This window comes from Equus przewalskii, chromosome 9 (genome assembly GCF_037783145.1).
Source record: "Equus przewalskii isolate Varuska chromosome 9, EquPr2, whole genome shotgun sequence".
NCBI classification, from domain to species: domain Eukaryota; kingdom Metazoa; phylum Chordata; class Mammalia; order Perissodactyla; family Equidae; genus Equus; species Equus przewalskii.
In genome coordinates, this window is record NC_091839.1 from 77,952,820 (window position 1) to 77,968,657 (window position 15,838).

A 15,838-nucleotide genomic window follows, 5' to 3' on the forward strand; every position below is an offset into this window, starting at 1 on the left:
TACTAGACCTACGAAGTGAGTTCAGCAAGATTGCAGGATACAAGATAAGCACACGAAAGTCAATTGTAATTGTACATAGGAACGATGAACACATGGACAGCAAAATTAAACATACAATGTCATTTTTGATTACTCAACAAAATGAAATATTTAGGTTTAAATCTAACAAGTATGTACAGGACTTATATGCTGAAAACTATAAAATGCTGATAAAGATATAAATAAATATAGAGCCGTAACTGTGTTCGTGAATTGGAAGACAACATAGTAAAGATGTCAGTTTTCCCAAAACTCCTATACAGGTTTAACGTAATTTCTATCAAGATCCAAGCAAAGTTTTTGTGTAGCTAGAGACAAGATTATTTTAAAATTTATATGGAAATGCAAAGGAACTAGAACAGCTAACATGATTCTTAAAAAGAATAAAGTAGGAGGAATTCCTCTTCCTGATTTCAAGACTTATTATGTGGTGACAGTAATTAAGATTGTGCAGTATTGGTGGAAGAATATGCACAGATCAATGCAACAGAATAAAGAACACAAAAATAGACCCACATCATTACACCCTACTGGTTTTTGACCAAGGAGCAAAAGCAATGCAATGGAGGAAGGATAGCCTTTTCAATAAGTGATACTGGATGATTGGATGCCTATAGGCAGAAAAACGAATCTCACACCTAATATAAAATATAAATCAAAATGGATCATAGATTTAATGGTAAAATGTAGAACTATAAAACTTTCAGAAAGAAATGGAAGAGAAAAGAGAAAATCTTAGGGATCTAAGACTAGGCAAGCACTTCTTAGATTTGATACCAAAAGCATGATCAAAAAAATTAATAAAATGTATTTCATCAAAATTTTAAAAAATGGGGGCTGGCCCGGTGATTTAGCAGTTAGGTTTGTGCTCTCTGCTTCAGTGGCCTGAGGTTCGCTGGTTTGGATCCTAGGCATGGACCTATTCACCACTTATCAAGCAATTCTGTGGCAGGCATCCCACATATAAAATAGAGGAAGATGGGCACAGATGTTAGCTCAGGGCCAACTTTTCTCAGCAAAAAAAAGAGGAAGATTGGATGCTGATGTTAGCTCAGGGCTAATCTCCCTCAAAAAAAAAAAAAATAAAAAATGTAAAAACTTAGGATCTGCAAAAGACCTTGTTAAGATACTCAAAACAAGCTACAGACTGAGGAAGAAAATCCTCAAGCCACATATCCAACAAAGGATGAGTAACTGGAATATACAAGGAAGTCTCAAAACTTAGTGAAAAAAAACAAACAATTCAACTAGAAAATAAGCAAAAGACAGTTCACTGAAGAGGATGTACAGACAGCAAAAGAAGGACGTAAAAAGACGTTCGACAACATTAGCCACAGGGAAAATTAGCATCATAATGAGATGGCACTACACACCTATCAAAATGACTAAAATAAAACATTAGTGACAACTCCACTGTTGGTAAGAATGTGGAGAAACTGGATCACTCCTACACTGCTGGTGGGAATTTAAAATGATACAGCTATGCTGGAAAACAGTTTATTAGTTTTTAAAAATACAAACATGCAACTACTATACAACCTAGTAGTTGTACTCCTGGGCATTTATCCCAGAGAAATGAAAATTTATGTTCACACAAAAACCTGTACAGAACTGTTCATAGCAGCTCTATATGTAATATAAACTGAGGGTGGGGGAACCTAGGTGTTCTCTAATGGATGAATGGTTAAATATTCCACACTGTGGTATGTTCATATCATGGAATACAACTCCACGATGACAGGGAATGAACTATTGATACACACAACAGCTTGAATGAATCTCCAAAGAAGTAGGTTGCATTCAAACACCAATCCCAAAAGGTTACATAGTAGACGGTTCCATTTATACAACATTCTTAAAACGACAAAACTGTAGAAATGGAGAACAGATTAGTAGTTGCCAGGGGTTAAGAATGGGTGGGAGAGAAAGCAGGGCAGGGGAAAATAGGAGAGCTATAACAGAGAAACGGGAGCCACCTTGGTGGTGACATGTGCTGCATCTTTAATGTGTCCATATCCATACCCTGGTTGTAACATTGTACTATGGTTTTGCAAGATGTTACCATTGGGGAGAAACTGGGTAAAGGGTACGTGGAATTTCTGTATTATTCCTTACAACTGCATGTGAATTATCACAAAATTAAAGGTTACTTTTTAAGAAGTGTCTAGGAAAAGTCATCAAAATTAGGGTTTACAACATCAAATGGCTATTAAAAATTATTTATTTTTCAAAGTTCAGAGTGAAAATCATGTTACCTGGAGGTATTTGGGCTTAGGATAGTTCCTATTTAATGTCGTGTATTTCTTGCTGGCGTTTACTTCTCCTGTCCTGTGTTAGAGAAATTCTTTCAGTGCCATTTGTAAAAGTCATTAACAGTCTGAGATGGTGCAGTGATAAATTCTGGATTTGTATTCAATCGTTATATAATCATAAATCATTATGATTATATCAACAATTGTAGTAGTCTTTTTCATAAAGCATATTTATTATTATTTTGTTGCTTGATAATAAGCATTATATTTTTGTGTATCTGAAAATATTTGCAGCATTGCTATATTTCCATAAAATGAAATTCTATTAAATAATGTAATAGGAATCACAAGGAATAGTCTCTAGTAGTTCTTGCAGAAGCCATCTGTAATGCAGTGAGCTTTTTATAAAAAAAAAGTCCTAGTGGAATCTGAGACTTCCTGCGATAAGCCTACTGTTATCTTGGCATTGGGAGATTTCAGATTCGCTAGCTGACTATTGTATGGAATCAGCCATTAAATTCAACGCATGAGTCAAACTACAAAAAGACAATTGTAAGGACAGGCATAAAAGGTTTATTCAAATAAACAAGGTGAAAAATTAATCATATTGTCCTTATTTAATTAATTTATTCAACCTAAATATAATGGGATGTGCATTATATATGGAAATTCTTCAGTGTCCAGTCCAACGCCCACACATGCATTACTCACGTTCACCTCTCACCAGTAACAGTACTTTTTCACAGACATTTAGGAAATGATTAAAGTTGAGGTCATATTTTACTTGTCTTTGATATCTGATTAATTAAAGAAAACAAACCCATAAGCGACAAGATATATTTACACACACTCTTAGGTCTACTTAAAATTTTTGAAACCTTAAGCTGAGTGATACCTAAGTTTTACCCACACATAATTGTCCTCATAATTGTGCTGCTAACAAATATTAGTAATTGGAAAATTAATATTACAAAGATTAACATTAAAATCTCCACCACATCATAGATTTCTCAGGATCTTGGTTTTTCTCACCTTAAAAAAAGGGGAGGAGGTATACTAACTCCCCTAAGGAGGTGAGCAAACTTGACTGCGTAAGGTCAGAGCAAAATAGAAGTATTCACAGGCCACATTTTTAGCCATGAAAATTATATCTTTTAAAGTCAGGAAATGCAGTAACTTTCACTAGGCTTAAGCAGTCCTTCATTCATTTCATGTCACTTGAGGGTTTCAAAATGTTAGCCAACCTTCCAAAAATTGCCTAAAAGATGTGCACTGCAGGATCCAATTATAATGTTGTGGCTTGAACAAAATTTGTTTTTGAAAAGACTTCTGAAGCTAATTTATTTTATAATCTGCGTGATGGTTCATTTTATGTGTTAACTTGGCTAAGCCATGCTGCCCAAATATGTGTTCAAACATTATTCTGGATGTTTCTATTAGGGCATTTTTAGATGAGATTAACTTTAAATTGATGGACCTTGAGTAAAGCAGATTGCCCTCCGTAAGGTGGGTGGGCCTCATCTGATGAGCCAAAGGCTTGAGTAGAAGAAAAGACTGACTCCAGAGCAAGAGGGACCTCTGTAGCGGATGGCCTTCGACTTTGAACTGCAACCTCTGCTCTGCCCTGAGTTTCCAGCCTGATAGCTTTTGGACTTCAGCGGCAGCACTGGCTTTTCTCTGGGTCTGCTGGCCCACCTTGCAGGTTTCAAACTTGACAGCCTCCATAATTGCATGAACCAATTCCTTAAAATAAATCTCTTTCTATATATATATACAAATCCTATTGGTTCTGTTTCTCTGGAGAACCCTGACTAATACAATCTGCTTAATTACAATATTAGTTTTCTCATAGTGCATTTAATTAACTTTAAAAGAGTTTTCCCGCTGCAAGTGAGCTAAGCAGCAATCTCACGCCTCACAGTGCCCCATCTCAGGGTATCTCTGACTTCGTCAAGTGGTTTTCACTGATGTTTAGTGAATCCATTCTTGAATCTTCTGCTTTCTTACAGACCTGACTAAAGTGCACCAAAGTATTCAAGACCTCAAGGGTCCCAAGTGGGGCCAAAGTACCTGAATTTTCCCTCTGTCAGATTAGGCTGCATGTGGCCAGAGGGCTCGGGTAGTGCATTTTTAAGGTTTCTCCAATGGAAATCCTGTATTCTATAATTCAAAATGTAACATTTACGGTAAATTGAGTGTATAGATGTTTGTGCAAGTTGGTACAAGAAACTGAGCGGTGAACGCCTCAGACAATGTTGCCATTGTGGGCACAGGAGATTTTTATTGGCTTTAGAAATGTCAGTTTTCTCATAGTAATGATGATTTAATTGATCAGAATGGTGATAAAAAGGGGCATTTGAGGTCTTCATAGATAAGACCATGTAATGGACCCATGGTCATAAAGCAAAGGTACAATAGCTGCCAATGTCTATCATCATACAAAATACAAAATTATGCTGCTTCTCATAAAATTCTAGAATTGGAAGAGATGTTATAGTCTATTTCATTCGTCCACTCATTTTACGGATGAAGAAATAAGAGTCAAAGAAGTCAAATTGTACACTTTGTCAGACCTCCCAAGTCTTAAGATGAAAATGGTACCTTCAGGATTAGGCACAAGCAGCACCAGATACTCAAGCAAGCGGCACAGTCTGGAGGCCGAGACTTCCATTTCATCCACCGTGGTTGTACCAAGCCAGGCCTGGTCACCAACATTTACGTATGCTGCGTAGGGGACAGCTGACCAAGGAGGAAGAGAACACAGCTTATTTACAGACTGTCAGCTCAGCATGTGTGTGCAAGCTAACGATGGATTGGGACTTCACTACAGCCCCTCTCCACGGCGGCCTTGAAAGATAGCGGTGGGTGGAAATCTTCCCAAAAGCCTAAGCTTCAGGTGATACAACTTTTGGTGGAAAAAAAATGGCCAAAGATTAAAATCTATGCAAATTCATAGGTGACAAACAGCTTTGAAGGAGAAACATGGGACGATCAGGGACAAGAAGATCTGCAGTCATGGTACGTGGATGGACTAACGGGAGGGGGCACAAAATGTGAAGATCTCTGTATTGCATGTTAAGGTCCATCAGGGAGCATCTACCCTGGAACAGGCACTAAACAACCAAGTAATCAGAGTAGACAAAATGTCAGCCAGTCAATATTAGCCATCCCTCTGTCATCAGAGACCCCAGGGTTTGAACAACGGGCACAATGAACAGAGTAAGGATGGCGGCAGGGATGGAGACTATGAATGGGCCCAACCACATGAGCTCCCATGTACTAAGGCTGATATAATTTCTGCCGCTGCTGAATGTCCAACAGCCAGCAACAGAGGCCAACACTAAGTTCTGGTACACCACCATCCATTCAGGAGGCCAACCAGCCACCTGGTGGCAAGTCGAATACATTGAACTCCTTCCATCCCGGAATAGGCAGCAATTCATTTAGAATTAATGCTTTTGGAATCTACATATATTCCAGGTATGGGTTTGCCTTAGAATCTCAGAAAGCACCATTATCCATAGGATTACAGAAAGTTTAATCCACCCTCTTGGGATCTGGGATCCCATATTGTATCAGTTCTTAACCACAGCAATAGTTCTTAACCACAGCAATAGTTCTTAACCATGGGCAATCTTCCCCCCAGGGGACAATTTGGCAATGTCTGGAGACATTTTTGGCTGTCACAACTGGGAGTATGCTACTGACATCTAGTGGCTAGAGGCCAGGGTTGCTGTTAAATATCCTAGAATGTACAGGACAACTCCCCACAATAAAGAATTATCTGGCCCAAAATGTCAATACAGCACTGTTCAGAAACCCCGGCATAAGAGGCTCACTTTATAGCCAAGGTGGTACCATAGTGGGCCCATGATCATGACATCCACAGGTCCCATCACATACCACACCACCCCAAAGCAACTGACATTGAAGAGCAAGAGAATAGCCTATAGATGGCCCAGATAAGGCACAAGCTCAAAAATGATACCACACAAGGATGGGGAGTCATCTTCCAGGTCACAGTGTATACTCAAATCAATGACCATTTTACGGCTGTGCCCCATCAGTTAGAATACATGGTGCCAGGAACGGAAGGATGAAAGTAAGAATCACTGGTAGGGAGATTCTGCTTTCTTTTTCTGAAATTCTAATCTCTGTGTGTTTACTGGTCTTGGTTCCTAATGTGGGAAACATCCGATGGGGAAATGTAAGCTGTGATTTATGCCTGTGTAATCCATACTTCTTACGCCAAGGGGCCAGTGTTCAAGAAGAGGAGCACCATATTGATAGAGGAATTGATCAAGAGGACATCAAGAGGACAGCTGCTGTGACACCACCGGGGGCAGGGAGGAATATGTTTGGCATTTGGTTATCTCTTGGTACTTCTTTGCCCAATTTTGATGGTAAATGGATAAACACAGTAGCCTCAGTGTGAGAAGGGGTTGATGACCAGCACTTGAGACAATCAAAGATATGTTGGGTCACCCCACCAGCTAAGCCATGAAGACCAGCACAGGTGCTGGCTGTGGGAGAAGATAATTGGGGATAGATAGTGGAGGAAGGAGACAATTGACTTACCATCATCGTAGCCTCAAGCCCAACTGTGGAAGCTGTGATTTGCCTCATTAACTTTCCTCTAATCAGTTTACCCTAGTAAAGAGACCCACCAGAGACCTGGAGGAATGACTTTCAGGGCCTAGATGAAGCAAGAGGATCCACAGCATGCAAGAGAGGGTAGTAGAGGATGTTGCTACACTTCCCAGATTCCCCTTCCAGGAAAGAAGGACTAATTCCTTCAATGTTGAGTGTGTTGCTGGCTGATAGCTCTCAGCTGTCAGTCTTCCCTGGGATTTGCTGTTCCCTGAAGAGAACCACATTGCTCAAGATCACTCCTCCTCCAGAGGCCAAGATGCATTCCAAGACTGGTTGATTAGAGGAGGAAGATCTTTTCATACCTCGGGATACATCTAAAGGGCCATTCCAGCCTTAGGGCTCCTCTTGGGCTTGCCTTCGTTCTTGTTGTTACTGCATTGCAGTCCACTGCTCCCTTGGCCTAATTCTGTTTCCTTCCCATCCCCCAAAGGTGTGGCTCCTGACAGCAACTCCCCTAAAAGTTTCTGTATATTAAGCTCCATCTCCGAGTCAACCTCTCAGGGAGCCTGACCTGCAACATTAATACATACATTGCAGTCCACACACGTAAAGATTTCGTGAAACTGTGCTGCCTAAGCCTGCCAGAACTTTCCTTTTTCCTTGAAAGCTTGTCTTTTGAATGTCTGTTCGCAGGTACACGTTATTCATTCTCTTCTTCCTTTCTGCCTATTCTCTTTTGTGGTGGGGAAAGTTTTCTGCTAGAAGCTAGAATAGCAATTGTTAGAGCTAGAAAGAAAAGTATGTAAAAGGCTGTCCTTTCTTTCTTCTTTTTTATCTGCAACAAGTACTCTGTCATAAAAAGATTGAGAATTCCAGTTAGTTTTAATCCACCAAATATTTGACTGGAATCATTTGTTTATGAAATGCAAATCCTGCCTGGATCTGGACTCAAATTTACCCCTGTTCCTTTTCTTTCTTCTCCTTTCAAACACACTGACTTTGTCGCTATTGATGTTGGTATTAATCACCTTCAAGAAACTATAAGTGATTTGTTTGTCCAATAGCTTTGCCAGGTGTCTCTGATTTTCATTTCTCTTCTGGAACATGAGCCCATAGCAGGAAACTGGCTGAAGTTAACGGCCAATATCAAATGCTAACCCAACAATAAATAGATAACCTCAACAATATTATAGCCCAAGTGGAATTATAATGACTTTCTTTATTGGTCAGACCTGAGATCTAAATGTCTCCATTCAGCACCTAAACTCATTCTGCTTCTTAAATGCAAACTCCTATGGAAAAGCAAATCAGAAGACGATTAGTATAATTGGTATAATTTCTTCTTTAAATGCTTAATAAAATTCAACTGTGAAGCCTTCTGAGCCCAGTGTTTTCCTTGAAGGATGGATTACTTTGCTATTGAGATATAATTGACATATAACTTTGTATTAGTTTCAAGCACACAACAGTGATTTGATATATGTATATATTGAGAAATGATCACCACAATAAGTCCAGTTAACATCCATCACCACACGTAGTTACAATTTATTTTTCTTTTGATGAGGACTTTTAAGATCTACTCTCTTAGCAACTTTGAAATATTCAAGCCAGTATTAACCATAGTCCCTGTGCTGTACATTATATCCCCAGGACTCATTTGTTTTATAACTGGAAGTTTGTACCTTTTGACCACCTTTTTAATTATGAATTTTATTCACTTAACAGGACTATTCAATCTTTTCTTTCTTTTAGTCAGTTTGGTTTGTGGTGTTTCTTAAAATAAGGTTTATCCCTTTCATCAACTTTGTTCACTTTATTTTCATAAAATGTGTCCAACATTTAATCTTCCATTCTTTCTTGTATAATAAAACTTTCATCTGGTGTCATTTACCTTTGGCCAAAAGAACTTCCTCAAGCGCCATTATATTTAGGATGAATTGTGAGGTGGGTACCAGAGATCGTGAGGGGTTGGGAGAGGCAAGGATTTTTCACTGTTGAGGTGAGACAGTGAGGGCCTGGAAAAGGGCACGGAAAGGAAGAAATGGCTTTGAGTTTTGTTGACCTACACGGTTTACAGATGTATTCACCTAGACTTAGTGCTTGAAAACCTACCATTCTTCATTTTTGTCTATTGCAAGCCATATAAATAGAGCCTGTTCACTAAATACACCTTATTGGCCAACCACCCCAAACGTAGTATTTTACGTTATTGAACACTGACTCAACACGATAACATTCAATATTAAAACCAAAAGTGAAAACACAGGTGCTAGGGAAAAAACGGTTGGCAGCCCATATTTCTGGGAATTCGGGAGGGTTTTCTGGTTTTTGGGTTTTTTAATTTGTTTCTGCCTTTTGCTGCGCAATAAGCAATTGTGATCCAGGTGTATTTGTTTATTCTGGTAGAAAAAAATCCTCCCACTAAAACAAAAGTAGCATTATAAAGAGCTAGACATAACCAACAACACCCTCCTTGGCCACGTCTTGCATGACTGTAAGGTGGTCACATGCGGGAATTGTTGATCAGACTTCTTTGTCTCCTTTTCAAAAGGCATTTGGGGAATTGCAGCTCTTCTCCATGTGCTAAGGCATCGTTTGCTCCGGGGAGGGGGTTGGGTGTCAAGCATACAAGGGGTCCAGGGGTTTCTAAAGTGGTCACCTTGAGAGTCATTTCATGATGTGTTTGTCGGTACATCTTTCTTCCAGTCCTGGTTTTGTTGCCTTCTCTCTGTTTTCCATATAAACAGCGGTACAAAGGGAACTATCTTCCTGCTGCTCAAAATAACTGCTTAGTTGGGTAAAATTTATAATGTTGGATTCTACTTTTAGCCAGGAAACGCAAACAAAGCTTGGAGACTGCTTGTTCCCTGACCCCAAATTCATTCCATGTTGCTATAGTATCACCCCTGAGAAAATGGGCCCGCCTGTTTCCCTCCCCATAGACACACTCAATGGGCTTTTGTCAGCTCTTGAATTATAGCATTAAAATTTAAACACTAGGGATTTAATGGAGGATTATTATGACACTCCAGTGCATTCTTTCTGTTGCTGTTAGCAACAACCCGAGGATGAAATAAAATAATTGTCTTAAGAGGTGCTGTTTTCCTAAAAGATGAAGGATCTACCTTACATTCTTGGCATTTTATAAACTGGTTTGTGTGGGTTACTATTAACACGAGAAGAGATTGGTGGTATGTAATACCCATCCAGTGATGGAGGTATTCTTTTTCGTTTAGCTCACCAATCTACAAAGGCAAAAGATATTTTCACAGGCCCCCAGAAGATGAACTTCAATCTCTTGCTCCCAAACGCATTCTCCACTATCTGTCCTCCATCTCAAATCCTTCAAAGTGCTGTGGGAATAAAAGAATCCTTGCCGAAAGCCCTGAGAGCTCTGTCTGTCTGTATGGTATGGTAATGACTGAGGCTGGTCCAGAGAGGATTCTGGGAGAAACCGAGCTATTGAAACCTAATGAATGGAACTGAGCATTTCTTCTTCCAACACTGTTTGTTTCTTTGATTGGTCGTATCCTTGTGTCTAATAAGACATCAAAATAAATTATAAAAGCAAGATATTGTTGGGTTGGTCTTTGAATTTTCATTTGGTTCTATAATCTGAGATATTTTCTTATAGATATTTGCATATAGATTTTTCTCAACCAGTCACTTGTTTTCCTAGTTTTGTGTCATTTTTACCTCTTTCCTATTCTAACATCAGCATCCAGGTTTACATGCAGGATTGTGTTGGGTTTTTTTTTCAGCACAGAGATTACAAGAATTTTTGTTGCTCTCCCACCTACCAAAATATGGATATATCATTTATTCTCCTTTACTCTTGTTGGATAATGCATTTCAAAGAATTTTTTAAACTTTTTTAATCTTTGGAATAAACCCAAGTTCACTGTAGAAATAATACCAAACAGAGTAACAGGCAGTAAATAAATCAATAGCCCTTTGGGTTTTCACCAGCCAGAGATAGTACTCTTAGACTAACTGTGATTTTTTTATATATAACAATGAAGATAAGTCTTATTTTCATCAAAGGCTTTCAGGGTTCCCCAGTGCTCTTCTCAGAGGCAACTCTATTCCCAGTGTCTTGTGTTTCCTTTCAGAGGTAGTCCATGCAAACATCTTTATATGTGCTATTTTGCATAAAAGTGGTAAATTTTACATTTTTCAGCTCCTTGCTTTTTCATGTAACAATAAATCTTGAAAGCAGAATTTTCTGGGGAACACAGGGGTGATATTCTTTTGGGACCAGAGCATTGGGAGTTTGAGGGAGGAGACCAAGGGACTTGCCTTGAAGTTGCCTTTGTTACGCAAGCACACTCCTATTTGTTAGGTTATATGTAGCTGGTTGATAAATGGGAAAGGTAACAAAACATGCTTTTATTCACGTTTTACATAACACTAAGAAAATACTCACTGTCCATACAAAAAAAAATTGTTAATATTTTCATGTTTGGGAATAATTTGCCATGATTTGTGTGGAAAAACTAATTTCTCTGTCCAGTCCCTAAATGAGAGACTTTTATTAGTTCCCTGTTGTTTGCTTTCTAAAATAATGTTGCAATCAACATCCTTGCAAACATGACTTTATGCACACGTATCAATACGCTTGTACTGTAAAATGACTACAAGTTGAGAAACTCAGGTCAAAACATAATAGACATAGACATTCAGGGTCAATGAACAAGACCAGGAATTTAGGAGAACCTTCTTGAGTTGAGGGCCCCATTGAATCAGTGGCATTGCTCCCGGAAGGAGAGTGGGAGAAGAAATTTCCCCCAAAGGGCAGTTGCCACTTTTCATGTCAAGCTGAGATGCTGCTGGGGCCATGCTGACACCTCTTGAATACATCATTTTCACCTGACAAGGGATGCTTTTGGGCCCTTTCCTACTTCGTTAGTCATTGAGTTTCAGCTGACCCACCCAAAAAATGGGACTATCAGGCCAGAGCCACAAGGTTTCTATGGATCAGGTGTTTAGAATTGCCAACAGCCCAGTGGAAATCTATTAATTGGTTTCAAAAAAATCTGTGTATGGTAGCCATGCAGAAAGACGACGAGTCTGAAACCCCAAAGTGTCCCTCCAGGTAGAGGCTGTCTCTCTCTGCCAGAGACCCTAATTGACTGACACTTGTCAATGAAACTTGAGCTCAAAGGTGTCATTAGGGTTGTGAGTTCTGTTAACACTTCTCTAAATGCAGGTTGTCCATGATTGGAAGAACCCCTTGGCACTTCAGGGATGAGGAAGTATCTTCAGATATGGAGGAGCAACCAGGTACATTGAATTGGCCCAAATCTCTCAACCTCCAAGGTCGCATCAGCTTTCCTTTCCCACTGTGAGCCCTGCCCAAATTCCATTAACTGAATCTGGGTGCCCACTCCCGCCACAGCACTGGGTAAGATGATAACTTGGGCATTTGTATACAGCAGAGTTCCCCAGCATAATGAGACTGATGTGTATGACCTTAGGTCTCTTTTGGGGACAGGGAGATCTCTCTGTAAAGCAGTTGAGATCTGGGTAGTGGAGAAGAGAGTAACCAGAGGACATTGAGGGAGAGACGGGCTCCATGCCAACAGGCAGGGCATTGCATTCAATTTGAGCAGGTTTTGAGCAGGTGCTAGCTTACAGTTCAACAAAAAGAACTGACGATTTTGGTCCATCCAAAGCTCTGTGTTGAGTAGCGAGGTCCTCATTGCTGACGCTAGTTGTTTTGGCTTTGAGGACCCTTGGGTTCCTCAGGTGCGGCCTCATTACCTTTTGCTGGGGCTGTAGGGCTCACTGTCCCGTTGTCATGGTAACATCCGCTCATCCACACTCCCAGAGGAGAGTGAGAAATAACTAAGGCACCATTTCGGCAGCTTGGTTCAACCCTACTTCTCACTGTTCTAAATGTTTATTAACCAGCAGGACAGTAGGGGACCCTTACTCTACCCTCTCCACTTGCCCATCATTTGCTGTCAGATCCCAGAGAGTCTTGTCATATTCCCAGACCTGGCCTGCAAGACCTTTGTCTTCTCTCTTTCAGAAAGCCACATCTTAGCATCCCATCCTTGTCACCAAAACTATTAAAAACTGTGAAGGGTCTGATATATTCTCTTACCTACAAGCTAACAAGTTAGTCTGCCCCAGTCTTATGGATGCTAAAAGATGACTCGAGCCTCCTAAGACAAAGACAAAGGAACTTATTACTCACAGCATGGTAAACAGCATGAACCTCAGCTTATTTCTGAGAGTTCCTTTTGTCCCAAATCCTATGGAGATGACACAGATGGGCCCAGATATGTCCTACATATGCAGTGGTTTGCATTCCAGGGGAGGAACCCTCGGCATAGAGAAGGTCAATATTTTATAATGAGCAGTAAGCATGTCTGTCCTTTGCTCCAGAGAGAGACATTATTTTAGCAGACTTCATTGTCCATTTGGGCTGCTATAGCAAAAATAGACTGGGTGGCTTATAAATGAGAGACATTCATTTTCTCACGGTTCTAGAGGCCGCGAAGTCCAAGACCAAGGTGCCGACAGATTCAGTGTCTGGTGAGAACCCACTTCCTGGTTCATACACAGCCATCTTTTCACTGTGTCCTCAGATGGTGAAAGAAGGGAGGGAGCTCTCCAGGGTCTATTTCATAAGGGCACTAATCCCATTCATATGGGCTCCACCCTCAGGACCTAAGCACTTCCCAAAGGCCCCACTTCCAAACACCATCACGCTGAGTATTAGCTTTCCAGACATGAATTTTGCAGGGACACAAACATTCAGTCTATAGCAAAGTTTAACAAAGAATCTTACATATAATGGTTGGACGATTAACATAGCTGCTTTGGAAAGACAAAGCTCTCAGATAGCCATTCTATCTTACGAGAAGGATAAGTGAAAGCTAGAGAATATTTGCTGTTTCCATAAAACTTTAGATGTCTATCTTAGCCTATATCTTGTCATCATGAAATTTGAGTTTTTGTCTAAGTTTATTTAAAAAAGGACAGAAGGTTTTTCTGTATTACTAAAAGATTCTAAGGACTTTTCACTTGTAATTCCAAGTGTATGATTTTTTTTTTAAATAAGAAAGTACATTTGTTAATGTTTCTTGTAAAACACCGTATTCACTTGTTTTTAATTATATTTCTCATATGAGATTCAGGTTACCCACTAGTCTTGTCATCATTAACTCACTCTAAGACTGGACTGAGTTTTTCCGTAACTGCCTTGGTAGTGGCTTTCACTTACACGGTAGCGTCAAAAACACAGAGGAAATCTGTTGAGCTTTCTACTACTATATAATCTTGTTTATAATAAACCTTGTGATTTAACATATTCAACTCTAGCAAGCAATACAACTATTCAGGTTTTTCTCCTTTAGAAAAATCTGTGTCAGCAATGGGTATTATCACTCACAATTTCTACTCAGCTGATAGGGTAAAAACAGGATTTCATCCTTCCATTAACCCACAGTGGATGAAATTCAGATTCTCAAGATTTTTATTTATTTATATCAGTCAAATATTCATCATCTAATTTTATCTTAATTAACACATTAAACATCAACCTTTGAGGCAAAATGTTGAAAGTACTCCTTTTAAAGTCAGAAACAAGAAGATCACTCCCATTCAACATGGAGGTCTAAGACAGTCAAGTAGGATGAAAAGAAAGACAAGCTCTAAGGTTTGGGGAGAAAAACCTAAAATCGTTATAATTCACAGATGGAAAACTCCAAAGAATGAACAGAATTAATAAGACGATACAGCCAGGTGCTTGGAAAAATCGATATATAGAAAGCTGTATACAGTTGTAATAAAGCCTCAGAAATTATCATTTTAAAATAGATACCATTTGTTATACCAACACAAAGTATAAGATGCATAGAAACATATCTCATGAAAATGCATAAGGCCTTTATGGAGAAAACTTTTAAATATTATTTAGAGACATTAAAGAAGACTTAAATTTAAAACTTTCGCACCTTCAAAGATTTCCTATATACAGAAGCCAACATCTCCAGCTATGCCATGAGCTATCATCTAGAGAAGTCTTTTCACATATGCCCTGGATCTTGATGCAGTCACGGGAATCTTCTAACAGCATTATTCACATAATTAAAAACTACCTGAAACTTAAATGACCAGGAACAGAAGATATTCTAAATAAATAGGGGTATAGTGCCCCCAGAGGAATATTATACAAGAGTGAAAATAAAGAAGATTTGAAACACGTGGGAAAGTCATAAAATATTATATACAATAGGATTCAATTTTATAAGACTCAAAAACAAGAAAAATTAAACTATACCCTGTTAAGGAACATATTTGGAAAATAAAAAAAAAAGGAACAATAAGCTCAAAATTCAGGAACATGGTTACCTGTGGGAACAGGAAGATGGGATATGGAGAAATACACGACTAGCTTCAAAGCTGTTGATAAACTTGTTCATAAATCTGCATACGGATTCATTGTCATTTATTTGATTATCATGCTTTGGAACTTACATATCTGTTGCATACATTGTATATAGATTAAATATTACTAAAAAATTTAGAAGTTGTGTGTTACAAATAAGAGTAACAATATTATTATAGTAAAACAAAAGACAACTACAATGCTCTCGCAATCGATAAGTTTGGTTAATATTTTGGTGTACTTCCTTCAAGTGCTTACACACACACACACAAATACACAAATATTTCCTTTCTTTTATTTTTCTAAATAGGGTCAATTGTTTATACGGTTAGGCATTTTCTCTTTTTACTAACATTATTGTGAGAATTTCCTTTTTTTACTAAGTAGTGCTTTAAGATATAACTTCTAAGGGCTGTATTATTTTTCTTTATCTGAATCACCATAACTTATTTATCCAGCACACCAGTTTTGACATTGACATTGTATTCTTTTATTCTTGCACTGTTATGACTGTGATGAACATTCTCGTACCTAGTCCTTTGTACATATA

At 38.9% G+C, this 15,838-nt stretch overlaps 1 protein-coding gene across 2 annotated transcripts in view; it reads left to right on the top strand.

The window, feature by feature from the left end:
- Positions 1 to 15,838, top strand: part of ENPP1 (ectonucleotide pyrophosphatase/phosphodiesterase 1) — a 398,848-nt gene that overhangs the window by 303,058 nt on the left and 79,952 nt on the right. The gene's annotated exons all lie outside the window — the stretch shown is intronic.